Source organism: Castanea sativa, chromosome 8, assembly GCF_040712315.1.
Source record: "Castanea sativa cultivar Marrone di Chiusa Pesio chromosome 8, ASM4071231v1".
NCBI lineage: Eukaryota > Viridiplantae > Streptophyta > Magnoliopsida > Fagales > Fagaceae > Castanea > Castanea sativa.
The window spans coordinates 53,221,859-53,239,762 of record NC_134020.1 but is presented as its reverse complement, the minus strand read 5'-3'; the positions used below and the strand labels follow the sequence as shown (position 1 = coordinate 53,239,762).

Genomic DNA, 17,904 nt, shown 5'->3' with positions numbered 1-17,904 from the left:
ATAAGGAATGACAAAAATTATAGTTTGGTCCTACAAATACTAATTAGAATAAGTCCAACTACACAACTTCTTTTACAAATTGTTGAATTGATAGGTTGAGTCGTGAAATAAAAGTGGTGTTGATGATTAGTAGGCTGATCCAACAATGAAGGCTAGCTAGGCCTAGGTCTAAGTCCCCCACTACAAAAGCCCCTCACTCCCTTTATAGAAAAGGACTCAAATTATATGATAATAATTTCCTTTTTTTAAAAAGGATATACTATTCTTCCACTTCTAGGTCTCTATCAAGGCCTCTAACATATTAGATGAATAAAAATCTAACCCAATTGAAATAGGGTTTTTTATTATTATTTAAATTGTTGTAAATATATAAATCATTAATGATGATTAATTTCTCCTAATAGTTTGAGAATTTAATTTTTGTAAACCAATTTCTTACATAGTAAATTGTCAACATTCAGTGAAAAACGGAGAGGGGGCCATGAATCCTCTTGGTGACTTTTCAAAAAAAGTCTCTCTCCTACTATTTTATTATTAAAATCTAAAAACCATGAGTGGCTTTTTGGTAATGACACTCTCCAATTTATTTTTTATTTTTGAAAAAAGTAAACACTTATTTAAACTAGCATTCACTCCTCCCTATATTAACTCTTCTTTTTCTTTTTTTTTGAGAAACCGGCCTGTCGAGCATTTTATTGAATAATACCGGCTAAATCAGATTGAAAAGCAAAATAAGAAAGCGGAGGAACAGATTCCATCCACACAACATAATCTGAAACATGAATAGCATATCTAGTTAAATCAAGGGCAACTTTATTACCTTCTCTCTTTGTATAAGAGCAAAGTAACGTACTAAAACTAGTTGAAAAAAATTGAACATCCTCTACCAACAAACCAAACGGAGACAAGGACTTTTCACCACTTGTTAAGGCATGATGGACCAGCCAAGAGTCTCCTTCCAAAATGGCATCAATAATCCCAATCTCTCTTGCAAATTCCAGCACCCTGGTTGCTGCAATTGCCTCCATGTCTACAACCTGGTAAGCACGAGGAACTTGCTGTGACAGAGCTGCAATGGCTGCACCAGACGAGTCTCAAACTACGACTCCAATACCAGACTTCCCCTCATGTCTGAAACTGGCACCGTCAAAGTTGATTTTAAACAAATCACAGGGAGGGGGCTGCCAGGATACACGGGGGCTTCGCTGGGGTAGACTTGCAATGGGCTGAGCTGCAATAAACTTGTCCAATCTTGCCTTTGCCGAGGATGCAATTTGAGACAGCATACAGTGTGGCTTATTGAGACGAGCTTGGTTCCTCTGAGTCCAGACCGACTGTAGAGAGGGAAAATTCCCGACCTATCACAAGCTGACACATCATACTACCAAGTCCACAAAATACAACCAATTACAAAGCGCCACGTATTGCTGTTAGGTTTTGCCATCGCTATTCAGAAACCAATAGAAGTTTGCCAAGTGTCATTGAAATAAAGGCATGAAACTGCATCAGCAGGTGTAAGCAATGACACAAGCAGCTCCGCACATGTAAGCGATGACACAGGCAGCCTCGCACGTGTAAGCAGTGACACAAGCACTCAGCACGTGTAAGCAATGACATAAGCGGACCAATCAAGCTGTGACAAGTGTCACCAATCAAACTCCGCCACGTGTCACTCACCTACCCCTAAACTCCTATAAATAGAAGCCTTCCTAAGACATTTAGGAGGACACACAGACAGAGACAGACAGGACGGAGACAGAAGGAAGAAGATATCTTGAGTTCAGAAATCCAGAAGCTCTGCCGGAATCAAACCCCGAAGCCTCCAAGAACTTCAAGAACTTCAACCTCGAATACAAACAACATTCGAAGCAAAATCATCCAAACTACTCGTCCAGATCTCAAAGTCCACTGGAATCAAGCTTAAAAGCCTCCGGAAACCTCAACAAACCACAAATTGGTGAAGCTCTACGGATTCAAGCCTCCAAAGCCCCGAAGAACTTCCACCACAAACCTTCAAATACGAAGAACAATCAAAGAGGAATCATCCAAATCATATTCCTAAATCTCAAAGTTCACTGGAATCAAGCTCAAAAGCCTCCAGAAACCTCAACAAACCATAAATCAACGAAGCTCTACGGAATCAAGCCTCTAAAGCACCGAAGAACTTCCACCACAAACCTTCAAACACGAAGAACACACGAAGAACACGAAGAACACACGAAGAACACGAAGAACAAAGAATTTCTAACAAGCTCATAGCCAGAGATTCATTGTAATTCCGTTTCAAAGATCTTCGATCCATTCCTCAGCCAAATTGAAGAATATCTTATGTTCAAATCAAAATCACATTACCACAATTCCAATCAATAAATCTTTCAAGGAGATCGAATCAGAGGATCACTCTTTTGTAATTACAGAGAATTGTACCACACATTTATCAATACAAATTCGTATTTGTGAAACTATTTTAGTTGTTTGATTTATTTCGAACTAAGAAATTAGTCGTCTACAAATTCTGGCACGCCCGGTGGGACATCTCTACCTCTCATCTCATTCTCCTTCAAAGAAAAAAATCTTCATCATCTTGCTACCAACTTCAATGGCCTCTAGCAAGAACATTCAAGCTTTAACAATAGCTACTTCAATTAAACTTGGTACGGCTACCACCGACAGTTGCATTGAAGCAATCAATTGTAGCCAACCTAAAGCTCACAATAAGCTTCAATCTCAATCAACCAATGAAGCCAAGGTCCAGACAATCATCTCCTTAGACCCTCTTAAAAGAAACAAGGTCATCAACAAGGACATCTCCATCTTGGAACACCTCAAGTATGAGGGCAAATCCCCTTCTTCCTCCACAAGAAGTTGGTCGCACGATTTCTCTCTCATCAAAGGGAACCCAAAAGATGAGATTTCACGTGCTCACTTCAATTCACTTCCTTCTCCATCATCTGTGGAAGTTGTGTCAGTCATGATGACTAACACCTCTACCATGGAAGAAAAGATGGCTGAAATGGAACAAAGGGTCGTCCTTCTCACAAAAGCACTTGAAGATAAGGACCTCCAAATTGCAACTTTAATGAACAAGCTCGAAGTACAAGATCTTGGTGAATCAAGCCATGGTCATAAATTCACATCTGCGAAGGATGATAAAGGGAAAGAAATTGAAAACACTCCCCGACAAGAACAATCCACCTCAATGGCCTCAATATCTGTCCAACAACTGCAGGACATGATAACGAACACCATACGAGCACAATATGGAGGTTCTTCCACACATTCTCTCATGTATTCAAAACCTTATACAAAGCGCATTGACAATATGAGAATGCCAAATGGGTATCAACCCCCCAAGTTCTTGCAATTCGATGGCAAGGGAAACCCTAAACAACACATTGCTCATTTTGTAGAAACCTGTGAGAACGCAGGGACTCAAGAAGGCCTCTTTGTAAAGCAGTTTGTTCGTTCACTGAAAGGAAACGCCTTTGATTGGTATACAGACTTGGAACCCGAGTCAATCGATAATTGGGAACAACTTGAAAGGGAGTTCCTCAACCGGTTCTACAGCACACGTCGTACGGTAAGCATGATGGAGCTTACCAATACTAAGCAGTGGAAAGATGAACCCGTTGTTGACTACATCAGTCGGTGGCGTTCTTTGAGTTTAGATTGTAAGGATAGACTATCTGAAATATCTGCTGTAGAAATGTGCATCCAAGGCATGCATTGGGGACTTCTGTACATCCTACAAGGGGTAAAACCCCGAACATTCGAAGAATTGGCAACTCGTGCGCATGACATGGAATTGAGTATCTCTTGCCATGAAAATATGAAACCTCCCGTACCTGAGGAAAGCAGAAAGGAAGTAAAGATGAATGACAGGAATGCAAAAGGCAATCTCAAAGACCCAATAACTGTTAACACTGCCATAATTAAGGTTTCAAGGAGAGAAGCAAAGGCAAATGAAAAACAACTTGGAGGATGGCAAAAGAATGAAGTGCGTCGTCTGACCTTTAAGGAACGTGAGCAAAAATTATATCCGTTCCCCAATGAAGATGTGCCAAACATCTTAGAACAACTATTGCAATTACAGCTGGTTGAATTGCCAGAATGCAAGCGACCAGAAGACATAGGGAAAGTTGATGACCCTAACTACTGCAAATATCATCGCATCATTGGCCACCCAATTCAAAAATGCTTCGTCTTCAAAGAACAAATCATGAAGCTTGCCAAAGAAAACAAGATTGATCTAGACCTTGATGAAGTTGTCGGGTCAAACCATGTGACCATTGCTTGTGATGTACTTCCAACTCTCTGGCAGGGGGCAAACACCAATAAGGCTTACAAATTGATTGATCAGGAGGGTGTAAGGATCGGCCCCATCAATGGGAAGTTCCTCAAACGCTTCTATGCTTGAAAATCAAGAATTGCTCCTCGGTAAGAGTTTAAACTACCCACTGCAGCACTACAAGGGTACATGATGTTTTCCCATTACCTTTGAAAGTGCACAAATAAGGAGAAATTAATCCCACTCTATGTCACCAATTGTGAGTGTGGCGTAGTGGTTGGATGTCCATGTCACCCTTGAGGCCAAGGTCTCGGTTTCGATTAGAGATGATACCCACTATTGCACAATTGGTACCCATGAAATGCCGTGGGGTGTAGGGCAAGGATTACACACGTGAGCCCTCCCTTTTTGTAAAAAAAAAAAGAAAAAAAACAAAAACAAAAGAAAAAAAAAATGATCAAAAAACAAAACAAAAGCAAAAAAAAATCATCAAAAACAAAGCAAAAGAAAAACAAAAAAAAAAAATCATCAAAAACAAAACAAAAGAAAAAAAAAAATCATCAAAAACAAAAGCAAAAAAAAATCATCAAAAACAAAACAAAAGAAAAAAAATCATCAAAAACAAAACAAAAGAAAAAAAATCATCAAAAACAAAGCAAAAGAAAAATTAAAAAAAATTAAAAAAAAAAAATTTGGTTGAACTACGTAAATGACTTGATCCCTCTCCAGGGTACGTAGGCAGCTTAGTACTTTTCACTAAGTTCAGTCACATAAAAAGAAGAAGGATTGTCAGTCTAGCTTGAAGAGTCTGTCCAAAGGTCGTCAACATGCTTTCAAGAACCCTTTGATTGGCAAGGCGTCGCTTAAGATCAATCAATTGCTCACTATATGATGTTCAAAGATCATTGTGGTAGAAATTGATAGCTGCAAAGAATTGGTGTTACGTAGCTTTCATTGAAATAATGATAACTTGATTCTCGGTTGTGGAGTAAAATAAAATCTTCAACCTCTGTTGCAAGGAATGGAGTCTGCATGGCATTGCTCATCTTTTGTGGACATATTCCCATATCTCTGAAGTATGCTTTGCATCACTTATCTCCTGGGGGCATCTTTCTTGTACCTTGCAAGTCTAAGCTACATCATCTCTCTTCTAGGTTGTGCCACTTCACAACTCTGAAATTTGAACCACATCGTCTCCCTTCTGAGTGGTGTTGTTTCACATCATGTCTCTAAAATCTAGACAACGTCACCTTCCTCCAAATATCTGAAGTTGGTACTACATCATCTCTCCTCTAAAGGCATGTTTGTGCAATGTCAAAATCATGGCGGCATTCTTCTCATATCTTCAAGGTTTTGTTGAAATCTCTTTGCATCCTCAAAGTCTTGATGGGAGCTTCTTGAAACTTCAAAGCTTCGTTACAAAAGCCAATATTAGTGCAACTTCGATGCGAATGAAGTGTTGACATAGCTTCATGGCAAAAATGGATGTCGGCACGGCTTCGGTGCAGATGAACTGTTGACGTGGCTTCATGGTGAAGATGAACGTTGGCACGGCTTTGATGCGAAGAAAGTGTTGACGTTGCTTCATGGCAAAAATGAACGTTGACATGGCTTCTGTGCAAATGGAGTGTTGACACGACTTCATAGCAAAGATGAATGTTGGCATGGCTTTTGTGCAAATGAAGTGTTGACGTAGCTTCATGGCAAAAATAAATGTTGACACGACTTCTTGGCAAAGATGAATGTTGGCATAGCTTCTGTGCAAATGGAGTGTTGACACGACTTCATGGCAAAGATGAATGTTGGCATAGCTTCTGTGCAAATGAAGTGTTGACGTAGCTTCATGGCAAAGATGAATGTTGGCATAGCTTCTGTGCAAATGGAGTGTTGACACGACTTCATAGCAAAGATGAATGTTGGCATGGCTTTTGTGCAAATGAAGTGTTGACGTAGCTTCATGGCAAAAATAAATGTTGGCATGACTTCTGTGCAAATGGAGTGTTGACACGACTGCATGACAAAAATGGATGTCGGCACGACTTCAATATAGATGAACTATTGGCCCAACTTCGATGCAAATGAAGTGTTGACGTAGCTTCATGGCAAAGATGAATGTTGGCATGGCTTTTGTGCAAATGAAGTGTTGACGTAGCTTCATAGCAAAGATGAATGTTGGCATGGCTTCTGTGTAAATAAAGTGTTGACGTAGCTTCATGGCAAAGATGAATGTTGGCATAGCTTTTGTGCAAATGAAGTGTTGACGTAGCTTTATGGGCGATAGCATTATTGTCTAGCTGAATATCCTTATGGAAACGTCGTTGCAAAGACGAATATCACTAAAAGATTGTTGATGCAAGAAAAGAATGTAACAACATGAAGGCATACGTTCTTGCAATGTTGCTATCAATGAAATACAAAGTCACCAAATGAAGGCAAACACTTCTATGAGAACGTCAGCGTGAAGTTTGATGTCAAAACCCAAAGATCAAGGAAACTGAGCTGCAAAACAAAAACAAGCAACAACAAAAAAAAATGTCAGAAGAAAATCTCATTGCATGGCTAAACAAAGGATAAAAGAAAAAGAAAAAGAAAAAAAAAAAATTCTTAAAAGCTGGAGAAGAAGACTGAAGGCTAGGAATGCCCAAATAAACGAAGCCAATCTCACATCTTATATAGAGAATTTTTGCTAAACTAGCAGACAAAAATAAAGGGGAGAAGTAACAAAATTCAACAAGCAAAGCTTCTTTTCCAAATTTTCAAATCTTCTGACAGGAGGCCATAAAAATCTTCGGAAGACTTCACACAAATAAGGAGGAGTCCAACAAAGCCTGCTTATCTTCCAATTTTTCAAAGTTCTCTGACAAAGATGACCCAAAGAATCAACATTCAGCGGCCACCATAATGTCTTCATCCTGTCAGGGCGGCCACCAGAATTTCTGCATCATGTCAGGGCGGCCACCACAAAATTAGACCAGAGAAAAAGAAAGCCATAAGTCCAACAAAGACCCACGACTTTCTCGTCCAAGTTTGTGAAAATCCAGACCTTATTTCACAAATCTGACACCACAGGAGTCTTCTACAGCCTTCGATCCGCCAAACCTGAAAGTTACAGGCCCAGATACCCTGCCACGCGCCACCACGCGCCGCCACAAATTCTCAGTGACCCGTGGGTTTCTCATTCAAAACTGTGCAAATCTGTGCACGATTTCACAAAACTGACCACACAGGGCTCTTCAACGGCCTTAGATCTACAAAACCTAAAAATTTTAGGTTCAGAGGCCTAGCCACGCGCCGCCACGCGCCGCCAGCATCTCCGACGATGCCACACGTGCTCCCACGCGCCTCCAACAAGCTCCACGCGCCGGACCTTCGTCACCACGCGCTACACGCGCCGGCACGACTCACGCGCTACACGCGCCAAGCGCTGACGCGCAATCCAGCGCTATGACGTCATGGATGACGTCATCATCCACGACCCGGTTTGACCCGGACCGACCCGGACCGGACCGCCTTAAAAAAAAAAAAAAAAAAAAAAGCATTGGCTAGTTGGAACTTTGACTTTGACAAAAAAAAAGAAAAACAAAACAAAACAAAACAAGGCTATCCCACTCGGTTTTTCACGTACTTTTCAATTTTGGGGTCTGTTTCTTCAACCGAGACTCGAAAATTGCACAACAGTCCAATTTCTAAAAAAATTGACTTTTGCACAAATTTTGACCAAAAGTCAAAATTTTTAAGATTGACCTGTCTTGCTCAATTTTTCGCGTACTTTTCAATTTTGGGGTCTATTTATTCATTTGAGAATCCAAAATTGCTCAAATAGTGTGGTTTTACAACTATCAGCTTTGATGTAAACTTTGACCGAAGATCAAGATGTTCAAGCAAAACTTGTCCTATCAGGTTTTCGCAAAGATTTTGATTTTGAAATCCAGGTATTTGTTTTGGACTTAAAAACTACACCCGCTTCTCCAAAGTACTAGCGGTGTCCAAAATTTAAGCTCTCAAGATCATAATTTGAGATCCATCCATTTGGTCTGGATTCCCTCAAAATTATCCTCCAGACTTGATCAAGGCTCCCCTTTCAAAAACAGACGAACTCTCACAAGTATGTCTCAAAATTGAAATTACATTGGGTCACTACTTCAGCCAATTATTTCCGTCGGTGCCTACCATTCTCATCCACCGTTCCCATTCGGCGCCTACCATTCTCGTCCACCATTCCCACCGAGAAGTCTCATCCGCCATTCTTAAACCACCCAGCTACCATTCTTCATCTCTTCACTATAAATAGGAGGGCCGGATCTGTTAAATCCATCAAGAAAAAAAAAAAAAAACACATACACCGAGTCATGAAATGAAGATTTGCTTCTTTCAAATTTTCAAATCCTCCTTCTCACAGCCAGTTCTCACTATGGTCTCGTCATTCTCAATACCGAGCAACCAAGATCACTTCATGATCAGTTTGAAATCAACCCCTTCATGGTTCAGTAGCAACCCTTCTCACAACATCATCACTGTTTTAGGATTCAAACAAATTTTGTTTCCTCACATAATGACCACGTTTGTTCATAAAGTTATTCATAACAAGGTCGGCATCGTTGTTCCATGCTTTCTTGGATTTGGTTCACCAGGAAATCCAAGTCCAGCAGAGACACCCGTTCTTGAGACCAGAGCTTCCATAGTCTCTCTTCAACTGTTTGGTCTCCCAATAGAAGCGGTGGTTCGGAACAAACAGCAACTTGGCTGGTTTCTAAAACCAGGATCACAAGTTAGCTCCATCTTTCATTTGTTATGCTTTCCCAATAAAGTTGCATCAAGTGAAGATGGTAAGAAGTGTTGGGGTATCCTACAAATTGTCTCCCATCCAACACTTGTGATGACCTCCAAGGTACCAGCTCATCAGAAATTAGCCTTTGGTGTCGGTGAAGGGTCCCCAAAGCCTCATTCCATGTTTCCGCCATCATGGGGTCCAAAGGTCATCATTGCTGGTACCACAAAACACACTTTCTGGAATTACTCCAACTTAAGATCAGCTTGAAGAATTTCAGAAAATATACTTCTGAAATTACTTCAACTTAATGTCCGTCAGTATGGTCCAGTCACACAGGCACATTCAACGACTTGCCGACGGACCTCATTCAGCATGCAGCCAGTCCCACATCCGAAGGTGTACTTCCCAGAGGCATCTACGCCAGAGAGTCCCTAACATGTAGGGTCAGAGCCATGATGTCATATATCCCACCCATCCACTTGGCTTCATCACCATCTTTTTCACCATCAACAACAACAATCCCAAAATACTCTTCTGAAATTACCTCAACTTAACCTGAGTGATGCAATAACACATGCGCATTCAACCACACTCCCACATGTTCTCTCTGTGATCCGAAGTATACCCTTCAGCTATAACTTCACCAGAAGTCCTTAAAAATAAGAGGCTAGCTCCAAGAGCTCTGCATGCTGTATGCCAACATTCTCACCTCTTCTCCATCTTCAACACCCTGTGATCGCCACCAACAATCCAAAATACTCTTCTGAAATTACCTCAGCTTAACATCTACCAAAATGTTTCAATCTTGCAAGTACATCCAACTTCTTGCAAATAACTTTCAGCCCCACCAACCCACTCCAAGTACCATTGAATACTCTTCTGAAATTACTTTGACTTAACCTTTGCTCAGAAAGCTCGGTCACACGAGCACATTCAAATACTGGCAAACCCCTCCTCAGTCTCATCAAAACCTTTTATATGGGTGGGTCTACTCTTCTGCAATTACTTCATCCTGCTAAAAGCTCCACCACCTTCAGCTATTTCACTAGAAGAGTCAAGTATAAAAAGGAATCCACTTTCTTTCAAGACTCATTCATTCACCACACTCTAAAAACTGTGTGCATGAACGAGTCTCGAGGGGGCATTTGTAGAGAGGGAAAATTCCCGACCTATCACAAGCTGACACATCATACTACCAAGTCCACAAAATACAACCAATTACAAAGCGCCACGTATTGCTGTTAGGTTTTGCCATCGCTATTCAGAAACCAATAGAAGTTTGCCAAGTGTCATTGAAATAAAGGAATGAAACTGCATCAGCAGGTGTAAGCAATGACACAAGCAGCTCCGCACATGTAAGCGATGACACAGGCAGCCTCGCACGTGTAAGCAGTGACACAAGCACTCAGCACGTGTAAGCAATGACATAAGCAGACCAATCAAGCTGTGACAAGTGTCACCAATCAAACTCCGCCACGTGTCACTCACCTACCCCTAAACTCCTATAAATAGAAGCCTTCCTAAGACATTTAGGAGGACACACAGACAGAGACAGACAGGACGGAGACAGAAGGAAGAAGATATCTTGAGTTCAGAAATCCAGAAGCTCTGCCGGAATCAAACCCCGAAGCCTCCAAGAACTTCAAGAACTTCAACCTCGAATACAAACAACATTCGAAGCAAAATCATCCAAACTACTCGTCCAGATCTCAAAGTCCACTGGAATCAAGCTTAAAAGCCTCCGGAAACCTCAACAAACCACAAATTGGTGAAGCTCTACGGATTCAAGCCTCCAAAGTCCCGAAGAACTTCCACCACAAACCTTCAAATACGAAGAACAATCAAAGAGGAATCATCCAAATCATATTCCTAAATTTCAAAGTTCACTGGAATCAAGCTCAAAAGCCTCCAGAAACCTCAACAAACCATAAATCAACGAAGCTCTACGGAATCAAGCCTCTAAAGCACCGAAGAACTTCCACCACAAACCTTCAAACACGAAGAACACACGAAGAACACGAAGAACACGAAGAACAAAGAATTTCTAACAAGCTCATAGCCAGAGATTCATTGTAATTCCGTTTCAAAGATCTTCGATCCATTCCTCAGCCAAATTGAAGAATATCTTATGTTCAAATCAAAATCACATTACCACAATTCCAATCAATAAATCTTTCAAGGAGATCGAATCAGAGGATCACTCTTTTGTAATTACAGAGAATTGTACCACACATTTATCAATACAAATTCGTATTTGTGAAACTATTTTACTTGTTTGATTTATTTCGAACTAAGAAATTAGTCGTCTACACCGACCACACCATCATTGAAAATAGCTCTGCATTCTTCTGTTCCTATATCACCCATGAGAGTAGTTCTTTGAAGTCTATAAAACTTCTGTTTCGGCAGAAACCCCATTGTTTCGAATCTGTTCAGACTTCATCCAATATTGGGCACGTCCACACTGTATGTAATGTAGTTTGAGGATGCTCTTTGCATCGATCACAGAGAGTGTTTGAGATGATAGTTCACCGCATCAGGTTTTGTTTCGTGGGCAATGAGTCACAGCAAGCTCTCCATACGTGGTTTTTAACCTTGTTCGGAGTTCGCAGCAACCACAATTTTTTCCAATGCTGGGTTTCATAAGCCAACAGTGTCCTCTCTTGATCTGGTTCTGCTTCTTCCTTTAGAAAGCAGTATCCTGATTTACTAGTATACTACCCATCATATGAAAAAGGCCAATAGAGATTCTCTTCTGTTTCAATTTGGGCAAGGGGGATATTTTTTACGGTGTCAGCTTCCTGAGGAGTGAGCCATTCAACATAACATTGTTCCATTGTTTTGTTTCCGAGTCAATTAGGACATCAACTATTGCCACACACATTGATTCCACAACTGGGGACATAATCATATCGTGTTTTTTCTGAGGCAGCCACCTGTGATTGTATATTTGGATCAATTTCCCATTCCCAATGTGCCATTTTGCACCCCTTAAGATTACATCTCTACCATGGAGGATGCTCTTCCATGCAGAAGAGCTTGATCTCGAATCTGTTGCTTCCATGATGGTACAATGAGGGAAAAATCTTGCTTTGAAAATTCTGTAGAACAAAGAGTTTTTATCAGTCAAAAGTGCCAATAGTGAATCATTGTACATTGCCAAATCTCGAAACCCCATTCCACCCCACCAAAATTTTCTAATCAACACTTCAATATCATTGCATAGCCCTATTGGTATTTTTAAGCAACCCATAGCAAAAGAAGGGATAGCTTGAATAACTAATTTAATCAACACCTCACGTCCTAGTTGTGACAGGAATCTTCCTTCTCACTGTTGCAGTTTCTTCCACACCCTTTCCTTGATGTAATTGAAGCTAGCTTTTTTGCCTTTCCCTACCAACGAAGGAAGGCCTAAATATTTCTCATAATGCTGAATTTCCTGCACCCCAAGTAAGCCCCTAATAATTTCTTTAGCTTCATCTGGAGTGGATTTACTAAAGAAGAGTGTTGTTTTGCTTCTGTTTATTTTCTGACCCAATACACTTTCATAAGAACACAATAGGTCTAGATCACATTGCATTCATTGGAGTTTGCTCTGCAAAAAAGAGACTATCATCTGCAAAAAATAAATGGGTTAGTTTTGGTCATCTTCTGTACAAAGAGAACCCCCTTATTTTCCCCTCCCTTGCAACCCTCTTGTCTGATGCCTCTGCTAGGATGAATCAGTCCCTTTGGTTCTCCATTCACCATTATTGAGTAGGTGACTGTTGTAACACATCATGATGAGGCCGATCCACCTATCAACAAACCCTGTCTTTCGCATTAAATCTTCCAAAAAGGACCACTCCACCCTATCATATGCCTCACTCATGTCCAATTTGAGTGCCATGTATCTTGTTTTCCCTAATTTATGATTCTTCATACAATGCAAAGTTTCAAAAGCAACCAAAATTTTATTTGAAATCAAGCGATCCTTAACAAAAGCTAATTAGTATTCAGAAATAATATTTGGTAGCACTTTTTTCAACCTATTTGCAAGTACTTTAGAAAATATCTTATATATAACATTACATAAACTTATTGGCCGAAATTCATGGACGTATTCAGGGTTTGATGTTTTGGGAATAAGAGTAAGGAAGGTATGGTTAACAAGTTCGGGGAGAATACTTGTATTTAACCACAAAAGGACATCCTGTGTAACATCATTATCAACAGCATTCCAAAAGTGTTGGTAGAACAACAGTGGCATACTATCTGGTCCAGGTGCATTTAGAGGTGCCATGTCCTTGAGTGCTGCAGCCACTTCCCATTCTTGAAAATCAGCAGCTAAATCATGGTTCATATCAATAGTGATGCACGGAGACACATGGGATAGCACCTCTTTTGCATGATTCGGGTTTGATGTTGAGAACAAGTCTTGGTAGTATTTATTCAAAACGGATGCAATTTCATCAGGATCTTCACACCACTGGTTTGTCTCATCTCTAATCTCCTAAATTGTGTTTTTCCTAAATCTTTTGGTGGCTTGGCTATGAAAAAATTTGGTGTTGCTATCACCTTTGCTTGCCCATAATACTCTTGATCTTTGCCTCCAAATACGTGCCTCCCTCTCCACAAAGATACCAATTTCTACTTTTAATTCTCTAACTTTATGATTACATCCACTCTTTTGTGCTTGAAACTCAGCTTGGGTAAGAAGTATTTTCTTCTTTTCCAATTCTCTTCTTCCATTCCCAAAGCAATTTTGGTTCCACCATTCTAAATCTTTGCCACATTTTTCGACATTTTTAAGCACTAATGTGCCCAAAGTTCCACCCGAATATCCATCTCCCTGAATCTCCATGATGATTCCACCATCTCACCATACCGGTCATCGGATAACCACATCTCCTCGAATCGAAACCTTTTCCTTCTGGATGGATGATCCAAACCCGAAAGGTTAATTAGAAGAAGAGAGTGGTCAGACGAAAAACACCTTAGATGATGAACACGGGTACCAGGGAAGCATATGTTTATAAAAATATATAAGTAAATTTTTTTAGTAAAGGTTGTTTTTCTTTTTCAAAAACAAAATCATGTTCATTTGCATTAAAGAGAATTAAGGATATAGGATTTTTTTTTTTTTAGAGAGTTAAGGATATTGAAATACAATGATTTTTCCACCCACAAGAAGAGAAGATATCATGATTCTATGGTTAAAAGTTTGGGATGTATTTTAATTTGTCATTTATAAAAGAAAAAAAATTATATGTTTTTTGTCACTATTAAATATATATTTTCATATTACACAGTATACTTTATTCAAATGAAACTGACATTTATTTTTTAATTTATATAAAATTTATTAATTTGTATCAATTTTATCATTTTTGAAATTATTATCTCAAACGCATGAGTTTTAATTTAATAACAAAAAAAATAATAATTTGAAATTTTTTTTAAAAATAAAGCTATGTTTTATGCTTATGTGTGTGTGTGTCTATATATATATATATATATATACTCGAAAAACAAGCAAAATTAATTAAACAAACACTAACACACGCTAACAGTCACATATCCAATCAGAAGAAGACACGCAAATTAATGAACCTTGAGCACTGCATGTGAAGGAAACAAATATCACTGCACTAATTATAGCATGCATCTTCCAACAATTAAAGTTACAGAATTAATTCGTTCTCAAAAAAACAAAAAACAAAAAAAAAACAAAAAAAAAAAAAAACGACACTACGCAGTGATACACGACTTGTTGCAGTGAATAAAGTAGTAGGTAAACGGCAAGTCCTATTCAGAAGTTCTTAATCATATATATATATATATATATATATATATATATATATATATATATATTTTATAGAAGTGCTTAATCATTTGTTCAAACTTCAAAATGTCACAAGTCACAACGCTCTTCACGTTTTGCTCTCTTTATTCTTCAAGTCCTGATAAAAGTCAAATTTTTGAGTAAACTCGCGCCATGAAAAGAGAGACCAGACTGGCCAAAATGCCTTCTAGTCTCTCTTTCCTTTGCCACCGATTTTCAAAAAATTACTGCTAGGTATTTATTGAGTTAGACTGAGTACACCGCGATTAGTGGTGCAGCATGTGAACCTCTTTCTATCACTCTTCCAAAAACTATTTATAATCATCCAACAAAGAACAAAGAAGACACAACAATGGCCAAACTCAGCCTGCTTCTAGCACTTCTCATATTTTTCACCCATTCTCTTTGTTATCCTGAAGATCAAAAACAAGCCCTTATCGAGTTTAAATCCTCTCTCATAAAAACTACTAGTTCGCCATCATTAGAAATCCCACTGTTTGAGTTAGAGTCATGGAATTCCAGCTCAGATTGTTGCAATTGGAAAAGGGTCATTTGTAGTACTCGTTTTCATCCGAGGACTGTGATTGTTCTATATCTTGACTCCCTTGTCTCCATGCAATCCACGGAGCCCATAGTGGTGACTTCCACCATCTTGACACCACTCTTTCGCATTAGAAGCTTGATGCTGCTTGACATGACAGGGAATCAAATACAAGGTGAATTGCCAGGTGACGCCTTTGCCAATTTAAGCAAATTGGTTTATCTTGATTTGAAGAATAATATCTCCAATGGCTCCATTTCCTCTGAATTTTTCACTTGAGGTATCTTCAATATCTTGATTTAAGTATCAATTCATTCCATGGTATTCTTATTGGGGAAGTGGGCTCTCTTCAAAACTTGCGGGTATTGAACTTAGAAGGAGATTCTCTTGTTGGAAATATCCCTAAGGAGATAGGGAATATGACAAAGTTGCGGCAGTTGTATCTTCGCAACAACAGTTTTTTTGGTCAAATTCCATCTTCATTTTTGTATCTGAAGGAGCTGGAAGTATTGGACTTGGGGGACAATTTCTTGTCAAAGAAGATTCCAAATTTTATTGGCAGTCTATCCAATATAACTAGTTTGGAATTGAGCAACAAGAAGTTGACAGGGAGAATTCCATCATCCATAAATAAATTGAAGAAGTTGGAAACACTTCAGTTTGAAAACAACCTTCTAAGTGGAGAAATTCCATCTTGGTTGTTCAATATCAAGAGCATGAAGCGTCTTTTTTTGGGGGGGAATCATCTTACTTGGAATAGCAATGCAACGATAGCGCCAAAGTGTATGCTATCTCATTTGTATATGAAGTCTTGTGGTCTTGCAGGAGAAATCCCATATTGGATTTCTAAACAGAAGACTCTTGAATTTTTGGACTTGAGTGAGAACAAGCTAGTAGGAATATTTCCACAATGGCTTGTTGAAATGGAAGTTGGAAGTATAATTCTATCAGATAACAGTCTTAAAGGTTCGCTCCCACCTCGTCTCTTCAACTCTCGAAGTTTATCAATTCTTTCCCTATCTAGAAACAATTTTTCTGGAGAGCTACCAAACAACATTGGTAATGCTACTGAAATCAGAATTCTCATGCTTCATGGAAACAATTTTTCAGGGAAGGTTCCTCAATCTATCTCCAATATTTATAACCTCTTAATATTAGACTTGTCAAGCAATAGATTTCCTGGAAACTTACCAGATTTTAGATCCAATGTATTGCTTGGGTACATTGACCTTTCTTCCAATGAATTCTCTGGTAAAATTCCAACATACTTTCCCCAAGATATTAGAATTCTTGTATTGGGAAAAAATAAGTTTACTGGCAACTTGCCCAGAAACTTGACCAATATGAGTCGGCTTGAACACTTAGATATCCATGACAACAAAATCTTAGGTGAATTGCCAAAGTTTATTGGCCAAATCTCCACCCTTCAAGTCCTAAATTTACGAAACACCACCCTCCAAGGTTCCATCCCTGATGGTATTTCCAATCTTAGTAGCCTCAGAATTCTTGACCTCTCAAGCAACAATCTTATTGGGAACATCCCTGCAAAGCTTGGAGATCTTGTTGGTATGATTGAAATACCAAAAAGAACTTCATTAATCCGTGAGTCTTTCACCATCTTAATCGAGTTTAATGATTTGACAGTGAATTGGAAGAAGTCAAATCACGCTCTCTCCGGCCACAATCTTGAGCTTTACTCTTTGTTAGACTTATCAATGAACCAACTTTCTGGTAAAGTCCCAACTTCATTAGGAAAATTGAAGGGCCTAAAACTTCTCAACATCTCATATAACATACTGTCTGGGAAGGTACCTTTAAGTCTTGGTAACATGGAGAGTCTAGAGAGTTTGGATTTGTCACATAATAAACTATCAGGCTTAATTCCACGATCACTAGTAAAGCTGCAAGAATTGTCTGCTTTGGATGTGAGTAACAATGAGCTTACAGGTAAGATTCCAGTTGGTGGCCAAATGGATACCATGAATTATCCAAACCTTTTTGCCAATAATAGTGGGTTGTGTGGACTGCAAATTCAGGTGTCATGTCCAAAAGAGTTGCCATCAATAGAACCATCAAAAGATGAGAGTTAGGAGCCATGGCTCTCATGGGAAGGAGTGTTGATTGGATACTCATTTGGCTTCTTCATAGCAGTGGGAATCCTATATCATACTGGGTTTTTTGTTCCTGTAGGATTTCCAAATTATTGCAGCCAACAGAAAAGGCAAAGAGTTTAAATTTCCAGTATCATACAAGTTATGCAAACTACATTGAAATGTAGAACAAAGTGAGAGGGTAACTAAGAAGATTTATATAAAATATCTATACCTATATATAATAATGGAAGCATCATATGTAATTTTGCAAAACTCTTATTACACCACATCATCAGTACATCATCAACAATATTTTTTCTCTAATGGTTCTTTTTGTTAATTCTTATTTAACCACCGCATCTAATTAATTTTCTATGTTTGTATTAC

The 17,904-nt window shown here is 39.1% G+C and overlaps 1 pseudogene; it reads left to right on the top strand.

The window, feature by feature from the left end:
- Positions 1-15,235: 15,235 nt before the first annotated feature.
- LOC142607237 (uncharacterized) lies at positions 15,236-17,658 on the top strand (annotated as a pseudogene).
- Positions 17,659-17,904: the final 246 nt, after the last annotated feature.